Source organism: Lactuca serriola, chromosome 5 (genome assembly GCF_051521515.1).
Source record: "Lactuca serriola cultivar US96UC23 chromosome 5, Lser_US96UC23_V15, whole genome shotgun sequence".
Lineage (NCBI taxonomy): Eukaryota > Viridiplantae > Streptophyta > Magnoliopsida > Asterales > Asteraceae > Lactuca > Lactuca serriola.
The window spans coordinates 351,421,827-351,439,585 of NC_136412.1; the positions used below are offsets into that span (position 1 = coordinate 351,421,827).

General features: G+C 41.5%; 2 pseudogenes; one reads left to right on the top strand and one right to left on the bottom strand.

Moving 5' to 3' along the window:
* Window positions 1-1,668: 1,668 nt before the first annotated feature.
* Window positions 1,669-3,268, top strand: LOC145051122 (myosin-11-like; annotated as a pseudogene).
* Window positions 3,269-3,910: 642 nt separating this feature from the next.
* On the bottom strand, window positions 3,911-13,335 carry LOC145051123 (stromal 70 kDa heat shock-related protein, chloroplastic-like; annotated as a pseudogene).
* Window positions 13,336-17,759: the final 4,424 nt, after the last annotated feature.

The window sequence follows — 17,759 nt, forward strand, 5'->3', positions numbered from 1 at the left end:
TAGAAATTCTACAAATTCCTAGTTCGGTTAAACTAATGGTCTGATACTAACTGTGACATCCCCAATTTCGCGGCCAGAAAAGACCGATTTGTTTATGCTTTATTTGAAAATCAGAATATACTTTTAAAGAAAAATGTTGCGGAATTTGTTCCCAAAAGAACATACGATAATGTTTTATCAAAGCATTTCCGAAGAAATGTGTTTTCATTACATTACAAACTTCAAGATGTCATTGTCAATACGAATCAAAAGCATAAACAAAACAACATATGCCAAGAAACAAAATTGGCCTAAAAAACAACATACGCCTTACAACGTTCTATTTATTACTACCGGGCTATAATCTATAATCTATCATCAGATCATCACATCCATGGTCTTGTGTTACTATCTGTAATACCAAAACTGAGTGGGTCAGGCTGGGGTGCCCGGTGAGCACATAGGGTTTTCAACCCACAATAAATAAGTTTATTATTTTCATCAAATCATTCAACCATATTACCCGTTCCCGTTATCCTCACTTTACGTCCCTAAAGCATCTATTATAATGGACCTAGCCTAAGGATTTTCATCGAGATGGACAACATTTCTTTAGGGGATTCCTTTGCAATACATGTCAAATAAGGCAACCATGGCGGGATGGAGTACATCTGGTGAACACGTAGTTCAAATAAATACCTACATGTTGCGAGCCTGCTAGCGCTCCATTGGATTGCCTAGAATAGTCTGTGGTCGTTATCTATACTCCGCTAGATGACTGGATCATTGTAAACATCGAGGCCTCTCATCATTTCATTTCATCACTCATCAACTAGTTCATCTACCCATGTTTTACCCAACATATTTGTAGATAAAAATACATATAAAGTACAGATCTGAAGAAAAAAAAAGTTTAGATCTGAAAAAAAATGCATATACAGATTAGATCTGAAAAAAATGCATATACAGATTAGATCTGAAAACAAAGAAAAGTTTAAATCTTTCATCCATCATAGATCTCAAGATGAACAAATAATATGCACACATAACACGTAATTTATATAAAATACTCCATATCTATGTATAACATGAAAGTAACTATGCACTCACTTGATAAAGTGGTGATTCCAACTTGGATAGCGCTTCGCTTCTTAAAAAAAGATTTCCTTTGATGAAACCGCACCACAAGAAAAAGACCATTTTACGACGCGCAAACCACGACACTCATTGATTTATGTTACGCAAAAGAGAGTGATATTAAAAAAGTGTCATCTGTTCAAAAAATTTAAGGATTTATGTCGCGCATTATTGTGCGCCCTTAAATTAGTGTCTAAACAAAAAATAAAAAAAACACGGAGGGCACCTATAATAAAATGTGTGTCGTCTAAGAATGTCGCTTTATAAATTTTAATGGAACGCGCGTTTTCAACCTTTAAGAGCTCAGCAGGATATGAAAATCCACAAAAATTAGAAAACCCCGCCTTGTTCTCATCTTCCTTCGTTTCTACTTTTCTCTTTTCCATGGTTTGGCTTGATGAAGCTTTAGGGATATCACACTCTAGGGCTTTTTTCAGAATTCTTTGGTTCAAGTAATATCTCAATTTCTCCATTTCGATCTCCCCAAAAATTAGAAAACGTCAAACATGCTGAAAAGATTTGAGATGGTGGCTCAAGGGAAAGAATAGGGCAATGACAGTGGCTCCAAAGAAAAAAGACGCCACACCGGTGACTTTAGGGATGGAAGATAACTACGATGAGTGGTCAAACCTCATGAAATTGATCCAGAATTTCTACCTTTCTCCTACCTTTCTCTCCCTCCCTTCTTTTTCACCATAATCATTTTCTTATTCATTCACAAAATTTTCAACATGAAAATCGCTGCTTCACATTTCATTCATTCATATAAATCCCCAATTATTCAACTTGATTTCGAACCCTACCTACATCATCATCCTGGAAAAACCCTAGCTCATCATCCCTAAAATGCCAAATAGAAAAACCCAGATTTAAATCCCTAAATGATTCAAATGATGATGAGAACTTGGATGAAGTCGCACCTTCTTCACCTTTCGGTTCAATTTCATTTCATTGTTGATTCAAAGTTTTAGGTAATCTTTCTTGATATTTTTATCCTCAGATCTATTTAACTATCTTCAATCAATCGCTTCAATGTCTTCAATCGATCGTTTTTTCTTCCATCACCACCGGTCCTCTTCTTCTTTATTCGATTCCCAGGATTGATTCATGAAATCGATTTGATTCAACATATATATATATATATATATATATATATATATATAATATAGATACTAAAATTAAAATTTGATTTTCTGGTTAGAGTTTCTGTGGGACCCCTCAAGGAATCGAACTTCCTTCATTTGTGGATGGTGATTTGAGTAGTGGAGTTGAAGCTGTTTATACCAAAGTGGAAGCCAAGTATCCAACTTTTCTTTTTAAGCAACAGTTAACAACATATGTTGAAAAGATATATGGAACAATTCGAGATAATTTGAAAAAAGAAATATCCTTGTTACTCAGGATGTGTATTCAGGTAGCTAACTTCTTCAAAATTTTTACTTAATCTATTCATGTTAAGTAATTAGCAATGGACTAAATGGTAATTTCACAATTCACATTGAAGGCACAGAGAATTTCGAGAGCAAACCTGGTGAAAGGATCATCGCGTACGGTTTCCAATTCAGCTCAACAGACAATGATTGCTCATTGGCAAGGAATTATGAAGAGTCTTGGAAGTTTCTTGAATGTTCTAAAAACAAATAATGTTAGTGTGATTTTTGTTTTTTTTTTGTGTTTCTTTATTTTTTTCTATTTCTAACCTTTTTGTGAATGCTTTTAGGTTCCACCGGTTTTGGTGCGTAAAGTTTTCTCACAAATATTCTCGTTTGTGAATGTTTAGCTATGTAACAAGTATATATTTATTATTTGTAGAGTGTATTCTTTTTTGATGTGAATATAAAATATGATTCTGGGCCTTTGCGCTTTTTTTATTTTTTTATAAAATGCAGTCTACTTTTGAGACGTGAGTGCTGTTCGTTTAGCAATGGTGAGTATGTGAAAGAAGGATTGGCTGAACTAGACCACTGGTGTTTTAACGCAACCGATGAGGTAATTCTGGAGTGATATATTCTTTCACTGGAATGGAATTAACGATTCCATTCCTTCCTCAATTCCATCATGCCAAACACTATTTTGTATTCTTATTTGCTAAACAAAAGGACTGCAGTATTCAGGTTCTACTTGGGATGAACTAGACCACTGGCTAAACTAGACCAGTAGTTGAACTTGAAGCTGCATATAGTCAGGTTGGTGCTCTGTTGATCTTCATTAGTATCTTTTCACCAATCTCGTCCCAATATTTTGTGTTGATTTGTATGATATGTGAATTCAATGTATAGTTTTAACTGTACTTCTAATTAGTATTTTTGTATAATTTTAGAAAGCGGAAGTAGCCTTATCAAGTTTCTAGTGGTTGCAGGGGCTACCCTTTGACAAAAAAAAAGCAAGACAACTTGGGATTTTAGTGATATCAGACAAAGTCTATGCCTACCAAGTTTTTTTGGAGAAAACCCATTCATCCCCATGGGAGTATTTGGAGATAAAACACCAATGATGACGCTTGGGACATTATCAAAACGATGGATTGTTCCAGGTTGGTGCTTTGGTTGGATAGCAATAACCGATCCTAGTGGCATTCTTCACAAAACTGGGGTTTCTCTCTTCCTTTTTTCTTTCTTGCATGTTTCTTGAACATTTATCATGTTTTTTTGTAGACTTCTAGAGCACATATCAAGTTTTCCTTTTGTGGTACATTTATGATCGTGTCAGATTTCTAGTTCCATAAAGAGTTGTCTCGAGTTAACAACAGACCCACCCACTGTAATTCAGGTATATGATTCCATAGTCTTCGATCTTAATTTAGGGCACCCATGGCATCTATTATGGTCTATGTTGACCCACCCGATATGGCCTCCTTCAGCAACCCAAGCTTCTCCTCCACCTTCTCTTTCACTGTAGCAGGAACCTTCTCTCCCAATTCTTTCAGCTGTTTCTTTATCTTGTAAACCACTAAATCAGCTTGGTTCTTTGTGTCTATGGCTTCTCTTTTTTCCTTATCTTCTTTCGCAAACTTCTCAGCTTCATTCTCCATTCTTTTTACCTATTTCATCATATTATATAATATATTTAGCCATGAAAATAAATATAAGTGAAAAAGAAACAGATCCTACATTACAATTTACAATAATATTAAATACCTCATCATCAGGAGTGTGCTAGCACCAGTAATGGTGATATCTTGCTTCTTTCTTGTACCCTTTTCAATGACAGTGACAGACAAAATACCATTTGCATCAATGTCGAACTTGACTTCAATTTGTGGGACCCCACATGGAGCATGAGGAATTCCATCCAACCGGAAGCTTCCAAGAGACTTGTTGTCTTTAACAAATTTTCTCTCGCCTTGAAGAACATTGATTTCAACCGGAAGCCTTCTAGGTCTGGTCTGTTAACATTTTTGGTCAAAGGGCAATTTTGTCATTGTGCTTAATGGATGAATAAAGTATGATGCAAAAAGATGAATAAAAACTAATTGATCAAAAGGCCAATAGAGTTGCTGGTTCACTCTGCTTAGCCACTGGAGTTGGTGAGGATATGATTGTTAACAGGTTCGCCAAGTAATAACAATGATTAACGGGTTTGGTTTTGACTACTTTTTTAAACCTTAAGGGATGGAAGTGAAATATTCTGATTTAACTTTTTTTTTTTTTGGAAATTATGAAGTATGAAAGAGTATGAAGAGAGGGCACTGTATCTTGCTTTAAACCGGTTGAAACTTGATGAGTTGAAGGAACTCAATTCCATTCATTTTTTTTATTATTAAAAGACCATAATACACTCATAGATTATGAAAATTAAAAACAATTTAATTAAATGGATGAAATTCTTCAAATCTGATGTTTGAAGGATTTTACCATATATTCCTAGTGAAGGGTGGAAGGAATTGAATTCCATTCATTTTTTTTATCAAAGACCAAAATACCCTTATTTCTATATAATAAAAGACAAACAACCCTTCATCATATATGATAAAAAACCAAAATACTTTAGTGTATATATACTATGATATAAAAACTTTAAATTACTTAATTTTTATTTTTGAACTTCATTTTATTATGATTTGATTCCTTAGAATAATAACAACCAAACTCGGAACCTTAGAATAATAACAACCAAACTGTACATTACAGGGAAGAATTGTTGAGGGATCACGCAAGACAACACTTGCTTTGAATGTCATCAAGGAAGCTCAAAAGCTTGGAGGTGCGTTCCAATTTTCTTTAATTCCACATATAACCAATGTTGATGTTTCACATTTTATGATGATTAGAAGTTATTTTTGGTATTTTAGGTAGTCTTTGTTGATTATTAACTAAAATATATTGCAAATAATTTCGAGTAGTTCAGGTGGTAATCTAGAGTGACTCTACTCATTATCTTTCGTATGCTCTCATACCTTCTCATCCTTTAGGTGGATTTTTTTTTCAGCCATGTATTTTGATTTAAGGGTTTATGTCACATTTGATATTTTACCAATTCAGTTTTTATGTAGGGAGTACAAAAAGGGGAACTTTTCTCCTTCAAAATCACCCATGGTAAGTTTTTAATTACTTTTAATCAATATTTTATGTCCATAAAGTCAACATATTGACCACACTTGTTGTATCTGAATCAGGTTCTAGCTGAAGAAGCATAAAGTCAACATATTGACCACACTTGTTGTATCTTCTGTTTCCTCTTATTTAATCAGTGCATATTATAACTTTATAAGTTGCTTGTATATGAGGATCTCATCTTTTGGTAATATTTACAATTGTGTATTATTAATTAGTTGATATTGATATTGTACAACTAACATGATTATTGTGTAGGATTTCCGTGTTGTTCTTGATCAAGAGTTGGGATCGATATTGAAGCTAAGAGACATGATGATTGGTTGGATACATGAAGGGTTTTAGAGCTTTTTCAGACAGCTTAATGACGAGTTACCGAAACAAGAAGGTGCCCCTTTATAGCAATGTAGTATTAGGTTATATAGTTAGGGAAAACCTCTTAATGGATTGTATTTTTTGTATATGGTATTTTATGCAATGGATTGTATTTTTTGTATATGGTATTTTTTTTTATGAGACATTAAATGCAAATTTAATTTGAAAATTAGTAAATCTGTAAATAATATTTTTTTTTAACATTTAAAATTATGATACGCAAAAATGTGGGTCATCTTCATTTATGACATGGCCTTTCTTGACAGGGGCTTCCTTGATACGCATTGCGTGTCATAAACACGCACGTCGTAAGCTTATGACACGCAAATGCGCGTCGTCTTCCTTTATGACAGGGCCTTCCTTGATACGCATTGCGTGTCATAACCGCGCGTCGTAAATGCACGTCATAAATGCGCGTCATAAATGTGCGTCGTCTCTCTTTATGACAGGGCCTTTCTTGACGCGCATTTGCGCGTCGTCTGAGCGTTTTACGACGCGCAATGAGCGTCGTAAAAGGCTGTTTTTCTAGTAGTGCCGGGAGGTTTCCTGAAAACCAGGCTCTGCGGGGGCAGAGTTCCGAACCGAAAAACTCTTTTTCTCGGAGCCTTCGGGCGCTTCGGGGCTTTTCTCTAGTGCTAGGGAGGTTTCCTAGGCTTGGGGCTATTTGGGAGGTTTAGAGAGAGTAGAGAGAGAAAGAATGAGTAAGAGGTGTGAGAAATAAGGTTGGCCTCGCACCTCCTTATATAGGCCGAAGCCTCGGTACGCAATGCGTTCCCGCGAGGAGCGTAGCATGTTCCTCTGGGGTGTACCTGCATACGTAGCGCGTAAGAGTGGGTAGCGAGGTTTGTACATTACGTTTCAGTCATCGGATGGAGTGACGTGGCCAAAGAGAGGCTTAGTCTTTGCGAACGTGGGGCGTTCCCTTTTCCTACGCGAGGCGTTCCCTCAAACACAACTTTGCAAATTAAACCCTCGACTTCTAAAATTCGTAACTTTTGCATGCGATCTCCGTTTTCAACGTTCCTTATATCCATGCGTAGGTAGATACGTACTCTACAACTTTCGTTTAGACTCCGTCAGCTACTTATGATTTATTTTTAAATTTATATTTTTAACAGGCTGGACAAAGAAAAGTCCGTTGAAAATTCATAACTTTGTCGTCCGACGTCCGTTTTCGTTTGTCTTTTTTATCGTTGAGCTCCTATTGACGAGATATTAGATTCTCGTTTAGGTTGTTTTGGCTAAAAATCGCTCGATCTAAAATTCGAACTCCGAGTTGTACACTGTTATGCCAAATCTTAGAAAATTCATAACTTCCTCATACGAAGTCAGATTTGGGCGTTCTTTTTATGCACGCTTTCGGTTTAACGTATACTATGATTTTTATTTAGATCCTTAAGGCTAAAAATCACTTTATCATAAACTCACTTTTTTCGTCACACAGTGTCGTGCCGGTTTTGTCGTGAAACTTCGACAGGTCATAACTTCTTCGTTATAACTCGGATTTCGACATTCCTTATATCTTCAGAATACCTGTCATTACCCCTACAACTTTCTTCATAGATATCGGGTTTATTATATTATTATAAACATGTATAAAACACATAAATTCACATAATACTCAAATAATTCTTTTTTATTACTTCAAAACGAGTTACATTTGTTGACCCTAACTATTACATCATCGCATCAATGCTTAGCCTCGAAACACGTGCGTTACGGTCCCGAATTACGAAATGATCCGAAATAGGGAGTTAAACAACTTATGGTACTATTGAAAAACCGTGAACTCACCAACCATTTTATTAGTTGACCTCTCTATTTAACATGCTTGTTAGGAACTGGTAAGTAAGATGACACTTAAGAACACACCACTCATAGTTGCATCATGCATGTGTTTTAAAATGTACAAGATCTTTTGTAATGACCCGATTTTCATAATAAAATTTTCATTTTTAATTAATCGTAACCATTTGCATAAACCATAAATTTCCAAAAACATTTGTTTTCAAATTCACATTCATTACATCATTATCTTCTGTAGGAAAACATCAGAGCGTCCCAAAACACTAGTAAATGAGAGATAGAGTGCACGCCGCGGCATCACACCTTGCCCTTGCCCTTGGGCTCAGATGTACCTGAAACAAATCCACAAACGGTAAGCTTGAAAGCTTAGTGAGTTCCCAGAGCACACTCACACTCAACACGTATAGCATATCATACAAGCTAAACAGCCAACCAAAACATATAAACCTTGCATGCCAATCACATAAGGAAGCCCTTAAAACCCTCCAGGGTCTTACTCCGGGTGACATGGGAACCCCTACATGGTCTTAGGCCAATGCCACGGGAACCCCCCGAGGTCTTTGACCAAGGATGCCAAGGAAACCCTCCAAGGTCTTACACCTAAGTACCTTGGGAACCCTCCAAGGTCTTGCGTACAAACATAATCACATAGCATATCAAATCACATAATGTCTAACACATATATCATAATCACATAATGGGCCGGCCTTGGTGCCTTAGACCCATTGGTTTGGTGAGGAGACTCACCTCAGTCTGCTGAATATAAATACTGATCTCCTAACAGTTCGCAATCTCCCGAGCTGAATAATAATAATAACATAAACAATATTAGGGCTTTAAATTAACTAAGGGGGAAATCCAAACCTCCAATTTCTCACTCAAGACCCCAAATACCCTATACTTGCTAATGGGCCTAAAAGTCCAAGTCCAAAATCTTTAATGGGTCTCTTGGCCCAAAAGGCTGAACCATTAAATCCATGGCCCATAAAAAATGTTAAGCCCCTAATTCACATAATTCAATCAAGCCCACCAACTAAATGGGCCCAAAGGCTCAAAGGCCCAAAACATTTTAGGGCCCAACTGTTGCTGCATACGCCCAGTGTATCATCTTGGTATGTGCAACGTACAAAGGGTTTGGGGACTACGCACCGCGTACAACTGGTTACGCCCAACGTTTAACCAGTTTAAGCACTTTCTCCATTAAGTGCTTAATGCTCGATTTCCTTACGACCAAAAGTCAGATCTAGGTCTGCTAAAACATCCTAAGGCATAAAGTTGCTAACTTTATGCCCTTGCATGCCTCAAAACGCCCAATACTTTCATTAAGACCTTTCCAAGGTCCTTAATCCATGCATGAGACCTAAACATCCATCAAGATCCCATTTTTATGCTTCTAAACGACCAAGGGACCTCAGATCTGCCATCCTCATCTTATGGAGTTGCATAACTAATCAAAAGAGGTCCAAAACCAACCAAATGGGCAAAACTAGAAATCCCTAGCTAGATCTAAGGATATATATGGAAAGGTGCAAGCTTTTTACCTCCAAAAGCTTTGTAAGGTGAGCTTGATGTAGGATCTTGAAGCACCTACACTATCCAAACTTGCTTGACCACTTCTTCTTCTTGCAATGAACACTAAAAGGTCACAAATGCACTCTTTTAAGCTTAAGAAAGATCTCACAAGGTTCTCTGGGGCATAAGGACACTCTAAGGCTATGGAGGCTTTCTAGGGTTAAGTCCAAGGGACTTAAGATCATTTAAATAGGCCTCATGCCCGAAAATTAGGGTTTTGCACCTCTGGTGCGTACGCCCCGCGTAAGGCTTGGTACGCCCAGCGTACCACAATTCTTCTCGCGACCAGCCATGCATAGTACGCCAAGCGTACACTTAAGTACGCCCAGCGTACTTAAGGGACCATCCATGTAAAAAAATAAATTCCTTAGGGTTCCAAGACATACTTGATTTTTGGGTGTTATAACTCTCCCCCACTTGGACTAGACTTCGTCCTCGAAGTCCGCAGCTATGAACAAATTAGGGTAATGATCCCGCATCTCCTCCTTCGGCTCCCACGTCCATTCGGAGCCCTTCCAGTGCTGCCATTGCAACTTCACCAACTTCACTTCTTTGTTGCGAAAAACCTTTGTCTTCCTATCTAAGATGGCAACCAGCTTCTCGACATAATTCAGGCTCCCGTCCACCTGGATGTCGTCCAGGGAAACAACTGCGGTCTCGTCAGCAATACACTTCCGAAGCTGAGACACATGGAAGGTGTTATGTATCTGACTAAGCTCTAAATGATATGCCACCTTTCCCACTCGGGCTGTAATCCTGAACGGGCCTATGAACTGAGGCCCCAACCTACCCCTCTTCTGAAACCTGATAATCCCTTTCTAGGGAGACACCTTCAGCAATACGAAATCACAAACCCAAAACTCGAGATCCGAGCGTCGTCGGTCTGCATAACTCTTTTGACAGATCTGCACGACTCGCAACCGATTACGCATCTGTTGGATTAACCCAGTGGTCTTGAGCACTACCTCAGTGCTCCCCATAACCCGGTGTCCAACCTCGTCCCAACACACAGGGGTCCTGCACCTCCGTCCATATAACATCTCGAATGGTGTGTGACCAATACTGGCATGATAAATGTTATTGTATGAAAACTCTACCAATGGGAGGTACGTGTCCCAACTCCCTCCAAATTCTAGCACGCATGCACGCAACATGTCCTCTAGTGTCTGGATCCTCCTCTCACTCTGACCGTCAGTCTAAGGGTGATATGCTGTACTAAAATGCAGTTGAGTGTTCCTCATGAAACTTCTTCCAGAACCTTGATGTAAACTGAACATCCCTATCAGAAACCACTGACACTGGCACCCCGTGTGTAGCCACCATTTCTCGAACATAAATGTCCGCCAACTTTTACGCGGATATACTCTCAGAGATCGGGACGAAATAGGCACTCTTTGTCAGTCTGTCCATGATAACCCATATGGAATCTACGTTCCTCGCTGTCCTTGGTAGTTTCGTAATGAAGTCCATCGTGATCTCTTTCCACTTCCACATGGGAATGGGTAACGGTTGAACCTTGCCATGAGGCCGCTGATGCTCGACCTTAACCTTCTTACAGGTCAAGCATCGCTCCACGAACCAGGCAATCTCCCGCTTCATGCAGGGCCACCAATAACTCAGTCTCAAGTCCCTATACATTTTTGTTGCACCTGGATGTATCGAAAACTTGGACTTATGCGCCTCCTCTAATAGCATCTGCCTCACCGCTCCTGATATTGGCACCCATACTCGGCTGCACCGCGTCAAAAGACCGCGGATATCCTTAACAAATAAAGGATACTGACCCCGAATTTTCTCCATTTTCCAATTCTCTTTCTTTGCACCCTTAATATGGGCTTCTCTGATTATGTCTAACAAGGGCGAAATTATATTCATCCTCATACAAATGTCCCTAATCGGGGAACCCGCTGTCTTGCGGCTCAATGCGTTGGGCACCATGTTGGCCTTCCCTGGATGGTATAAAATCTCGCAATCATAATCCTTTAGAACATCCAACCATCTCCTCTGCCTCATATTGAGGTTCTACTGATCCATCAAATACTTTAGACTCTTGTGATTAGTATAAATTGTGAACCGCACACCATACAAATAGTGCCTCCAGATCTTGAGGGCAAACACCACCGCCCCCAGCTCCAAGTCATGCGTGGGGTAATTCGCCTCGTGGGGCTTCAATTGCCTTGAGGCGTAAGCAATCATATACCCCATCTGCATCAATACCACACCCAATCTTGAAATCAATGCGTCATAGTACACCACTAAATCATCCAACCCCTCAGTTATCACTAGAATCGGAGCCTCGCATAACCTCCGTCTCAGGGTCTTAAATGCCATCTGCCGTTCCTCATCCCACCAAAAGGTCACATTCTTCTTGGTCAAGCGGGTCAATGACACATCGATCTTGGAGAAGTCTTGGATAAATATCCAATAGTAGCCCGCTAAACCCAAGAAGCTACGAATCTCTGAGGCATTTTTCGGTGCCTCCCATCGCATCACAACCTCCACCTTGGCTGGGTCGACCGAAATTCCCTCCTGATAGATCACATGCCCCAAAAACTGAACTTCCCGCAGCCAGAAATCACATTTGGAGAACTTTGCATAAAGTTTCTCCGCCCTCAGGGTCTCCAGTACCTCCCTCAAATGCTGCTCGTGCTGCTCCCTGGTCTTAGAGTAAACTAGAATATCATCGATAAAAACAATCACCGAACGATCCAGCATCGGCCTACATACTCTGTTCATGAGGTCCATGAACGTTGTTGGGGCATTGGTGAGTCCGAACGACATTTCCACAAACTCATAGTTCGCATACTGAGTCCTGAAAGTCGTCTTCGATATATCCTCATCCCGAATCCTCATCTGATGATACCCAAACCGAAGATCTATCTTGGAAAACCAAGACGCACCCTGAAGCTGATCAAACAAATCATCGATCATCGACAACGGGTAACGATTCTTCACCGTTAGTTTGTTCAGCTCCCTATAATCGATGCACATCCTATGCGATCCGTCCTTCTTTTTCACGAAAAGGATCGGTGCTCCCCACGGGGAACTACTCGGGCGAATGAACCCACAGTCTAGCAATTCCTGAAGTTGCATAGACAACTCCTACATCTCCGGTGGTGCCAACCGATATGGTGTCTTTGCTATTGGAGTGGCACCCAGCACCAAGTCGGTACGAAAGTCTACCTGCCTCTCCGGAGGCATCCCTGGTAACTCTTCGAGGAAAACATCCCGAAATCCCGTACAACTGGCACACTGCCCACATCCGTCGCGGTCTCTACCCTCATATCCGAGATATAAGCCATAAATCCCATGCAACCCTGTTGTAAAAACCTCCGAGCCCTCGCAGCTGAACAGAGGCTTGGTCCTTGCGAGTCCCTCTCATCGTGAATAACCAGTTCTCCCCTGCTTGGGGTTCGAACCCTGACCAACTGACGCTCGCAATCAATCATGGCCCCATTGGCCCCCAACCAGTCCATCCCGACAATCACCTTCAACCCTCGCAACGTTATCAGGACTAGGTCGACACGAAACCTCTCTCCAAGCACATTCAACACACAGTCCCGATACACCCTCGCAGTACTAACGGTGCGGTCATCCACAATCTCTACCTCGAGTGGGGAATCAAGAGCTCCTGACACGTCCCGAAATTTCTTGCTGAGTGCAAGAGATAAGAATGACCGGGTAGCACCCGAGTCAAACAACACATGCACCGACATGCCATTGACCAAAAAGGTCCCTATACAATCATAATATATATACATAAGCCATAAAAATCATAATGAGCAGAGAATAATAGATACGTACCAGCCACAACGTCTGGTCCAGCCCGAGCCTCCTCGGTGGTCAGCTGAAATGTGCGGCTCTTCACCGCTGGAGCTTCCACCTTTACAGGGCGGCCATCTGTAATCCTCATAGTGGCGGCGCGGGCGCCGCCACTACTCCTCCCCCTCCCTGCAACCTAGGACAACCGGCCCGCTTGTGGCCAGTCTGGTTTCAATGAAAACATATCAAGCCCTTCTTGGGGCAGTCCCTGCTCACGTGGCCCGACTGATCACATGTATAACACACTGTGCCCTGACCCATACATGCTCCTCCATGTGACCTCCCACACTTCACACACCGGCCCTGACCCTGCTGGCCCCTACCCGAAGAATCAGAGGTCTTAGGCTTCTTAGCCTGAGCCCCTGCTGCCTGCACCTGCTCAGTCTTTTGCTTCGTGAGGGACTCCAACTCCATCTCCCTCTCACGGGCCTTCTCCACCATCTCATTCAGGGTTTTGCACCTTGTAAAACTCACGAACTCTCGAATATCATCCCTCAACATGGAATGATATCGGGTTCGACTCATCTCCTCATAAGTAGCATACCGTGGAATCAACAAAGCTCGCTCCCGAAACTTGGCGGTGATTTCCACCACAGTCTCAGTGGTCTGCTGTAACCCATGAAACTCCCGCACCAGTCGTTGTACCTCAATGGGTGGTGCAAACTCCAAATCAAATTGTCGGACAAACTCCCCCCATGACATCTCAGCCACCATGGTTGGCCCCTCCTGTCTAGTAACCTCACCCCACCAATCTCGGGCTTCATCCTTCAACATACAAGAAGCAAATCCAACCGTTGCCGCATCCGGGCATGAACTCGTGCGCGGGGCATTCTCGATATCCTCTATCCAGCGTCGACTGACTATGGGGTCCTTGACCCCGAAAAATTTCGGCGCCCCACACGCCTTGAACTCCCGGAACGAGGGAGTTCGGGCCCCGACCTGGCCCGCAGCAATCTCAGCCCTGAATGATATGGTTTTCTCCTCTATGAGATCCATAATTCCCTCTTTGACCATCCCAAAGATGACTGGGTCCTGGGTAACCTCGGCTGCAATGAGCTCGTGTAGCCTCTCATCAATGCCATCGGCAGTGTCTCCTGATCCCACCTTGGATCCATATCCCGATCCTGATCCCCCAGCTCCAAATCATGTCACTACCATGCTGAACTGAAATATAACAAATCGTAGTGATCAGGATTACTATATAGGGGATCTCCCCACACCGGTCCTACTTGAAATCGTCAGATCTAACTTTGGTTCAGGTACAGGTCCTGTGCTTTCAGTAGTACGGGCCCAATACTACCTTCCACACCTACCTGTACCTATCCACAATGACTGACCTGACAACCCCAAATTGTCCCAAAACTAAACCATATTCCACAACCTTCCACATACATCGAATCAATCCTGACATGTTGCCTTTATGCATGCAAATTGTACACAGAAAAAGGATCATATAGACTTTCAAATAAAAGATTCTACCCTAGGACCACAACCAAGCAAGGAACAGGAAGCAAGGCCAAATCAATCATTCCGAGGTTATAAGCTCCTAACCGTATACAATTTTAAAAGCATACACATAGCAAGTTCCATGAAATCAACAAACTCAACTATCAGTATATCATGGCTAACATATTGAGGAACTACTTACTTGGCTCGGCTGATCACCGTGTCGCACTCTCATCTTTTCATTTCCCTTTTGAAAAAACCCTTTTAAGTTGTATATATACTTTTTTTGAAAACAATTTTACCATTTCCTTAGTCTGAGTCCAGACACACTCGAGGGTGTCACCGAATCCCTCAAACCAAGGTTCTGATACCAACTTGTAACGACCTGATTTTCATAATAAATTTTTTATTTTTAATTAATCGTAACCATTTGCATAAACCATAAATTTCCAAAAACATTTGTTTTGAAATTCACATTCATTACATAATTATCTTCTGTAGGAAAACATCAGAGCGTCCCAAAACACTAGTAAAGGAGAGATAGAGTGCACGTCGCGCCATCACGCCTTGCCCTTTCCCTTGGGCTCATATGTACCTGAAACAAATCCACAATGATGAGATATTAATCTCTTAGATCGTTTAGATCTTACACAGGTTTGGCAAAATGATTCAAACAAAGTAATAAACAAGAGATGGAATCAACAGTATGCTTAATGATTCAAATGATTCAAGCCTCAGCAGAGCTCGACAAAGAACTTCCATTGTAGAGGCTTTTAGGGTTACAATCGATAAAAACCATAAACGTTATGAATAATCGACTCAAAAACCTTACGCACCAAGATGCATGCAAGCATCTATAAATACTCAAACCCTAACAAATAAATCACGGATGGACAGGCCCAATCCAGATACAAAACAGGGCTAAGAATCGAGCCCAAGACGCAACGCCCTACACCCAACAATCTCCCCCTATGCGTCAAATGGGGTGAGACTCTACTTCGGCTTACTAGACCCAGCAGCATCAGCCTTCTTTGTAACATTGAATAAGAAAGGAATGATGGAGAGAAGAGTTACCCTGAACCGAATATACCACTGGATCATATCATTGAAGTATTTCTTGTCACTGTCATAGTTTTGCCTGCATCGATGGATGATCCCCAGAACATGCTCCAGACAAGCTGTAGAGTAAAGGTGTTTATCCGCTAAGGCAAACAAACACTTCTGGCCTTCTCCTCTTGTGAACATGACCGAGTTTCGCTTCGAGTCAATCCTCCCCAACTGCATTTTGTTCAAATCACTTGCAGAACCGACTGGGGCGACGGTAGGCTTCTTTCTGAGGACACTTGCGATTTCTTGATCCAGCTTGGCAACCTCCATGACATAGCAACCCAACATCCTTTTTATGTGATATATGATCGGCTCATATTCTTTTTCATTGGTGAGGAGGATATTGTGCAGAATGATCCAATCATGAGGATTTAAGTTGGGAAGATCAGCAAGAGAAATGGCATGTTCGGTTTTATCTGATCCCTCAAGATTTTGAATCGAACATTGATGAAGTTGCCCTCTTTTGCAGGTTTGAGAACCCGGACATTGATGATTTTATGTGCACTCCATGTTTTATACTGAGGCTGAGCATACCTCAGGTAGAAATCAATCAACTCCCTGTCAACCTTCGGGTGTGGATGAGGGATTTCAGCAATGTGGTCGAAATCATGAAAGATGAAGGCCTTTCGGGTCAGGGGCATGTCGAACTGTGAGTCGACAGAATTGTCTCGATCCAGTGAGATCACAGGTTCTAGCCAGAGGAGACTTGGAGACTCGATTGCTTCTTTGATAAGCATTTCAAGAGTCCAAGGAGGGAACAGAGTTTTTCGACTTTCAAGGAGATCATGAGCCTCCTTCATCCTCCTTTCATTTGCCTCGGCCTCCCTAGTAACCCGAGCGTTCAGATCCAGTTCTTTGTCCCTGGCCTGCTTCTTCAAGATCTCTGCAATCGTTTCTTTATCTTTAGCACCCGATCCTGATGCATGACCAGTTGGTGGTTCGATTGCTTTGGTTAGAGTAGATGAAGAGATAGGAGGCGGTTGGGATTGAGCAGTGGAAACAGGAGGAGGTTGAGATTGATCACTTCCCTTTGAACTGTCTTCTCCCCTTGTTTTGGATAGGCCACAGGCTCAGGAAGCCCCTCAATTCGGCTGAGTATGGCAAGTGCAGGAGCAAGCTTCTAATGCAGGATTCGCCTCACCGAGTAGTTGAGAATCGGGTCATGAGCTTCAAGGATGTTGGAAATGGCGCTGTGGACATCCGAAACACAACTTTTAATCACTGCTCGCTCTGACAGAAGAGTATCAACCTCCTTCCTAGATTGAGAAAGAAGAAGGTTCTTGGCTTTAAGCGTAGAGGTTTTGCGAGGAAGAGCATCCATCACAGAATTTTCTGTGGCCAGATCTTGTTGGAGTTTGGAGAGACGCTCGTCAATGCTGGACTGGAAGGATTTATGGTCTGCTTCAAGAGTCTGTCGAAGACTAGCAAAGTTCTGCTATTCAGTGGCAAACAAAGTGGTCAACTTCGTAATAGCAAAATTGACCTTCTTTGCATTGGTTTCGGCAGCCCCCTGCAAAGACTCCAGAAAAATGTTAGCATCTTTGAATAGTTTTTCGACTTTTTCGGTCGCAGCTGTGCATGCCTTTGAGGATGCATCAATGGCAGCAATGGCAGAGGTGATGGAAGCTTCGTGTTTGTTGGTGAAGTCATCCACCATTTTCTGAATAGCAACCTCTGTCACGTGGGACCGAGAGGAGGAGGAAGAAGCGATGAAATTGTCAATTTTCTCATGAAGTTCTTGGATGTGCTTTTTGGTGACAGGAGCATCATCATCATCATCGCTTTGGATCCGGTAAGGGTTGTAGTATATGGAATCAAAGGTCATATCCTCCCCACCCAAAAATGTCTCGGTTTCTGCTGAGGGAGTGGGAGATAAGGGTGATGTTGGAGGTTCAGTGGTAGGGGTAGGTTCAGGTGTAGAAAATGACTCGGTGGTGAAGGTGGTTTCGGGTGCTGAAGTCT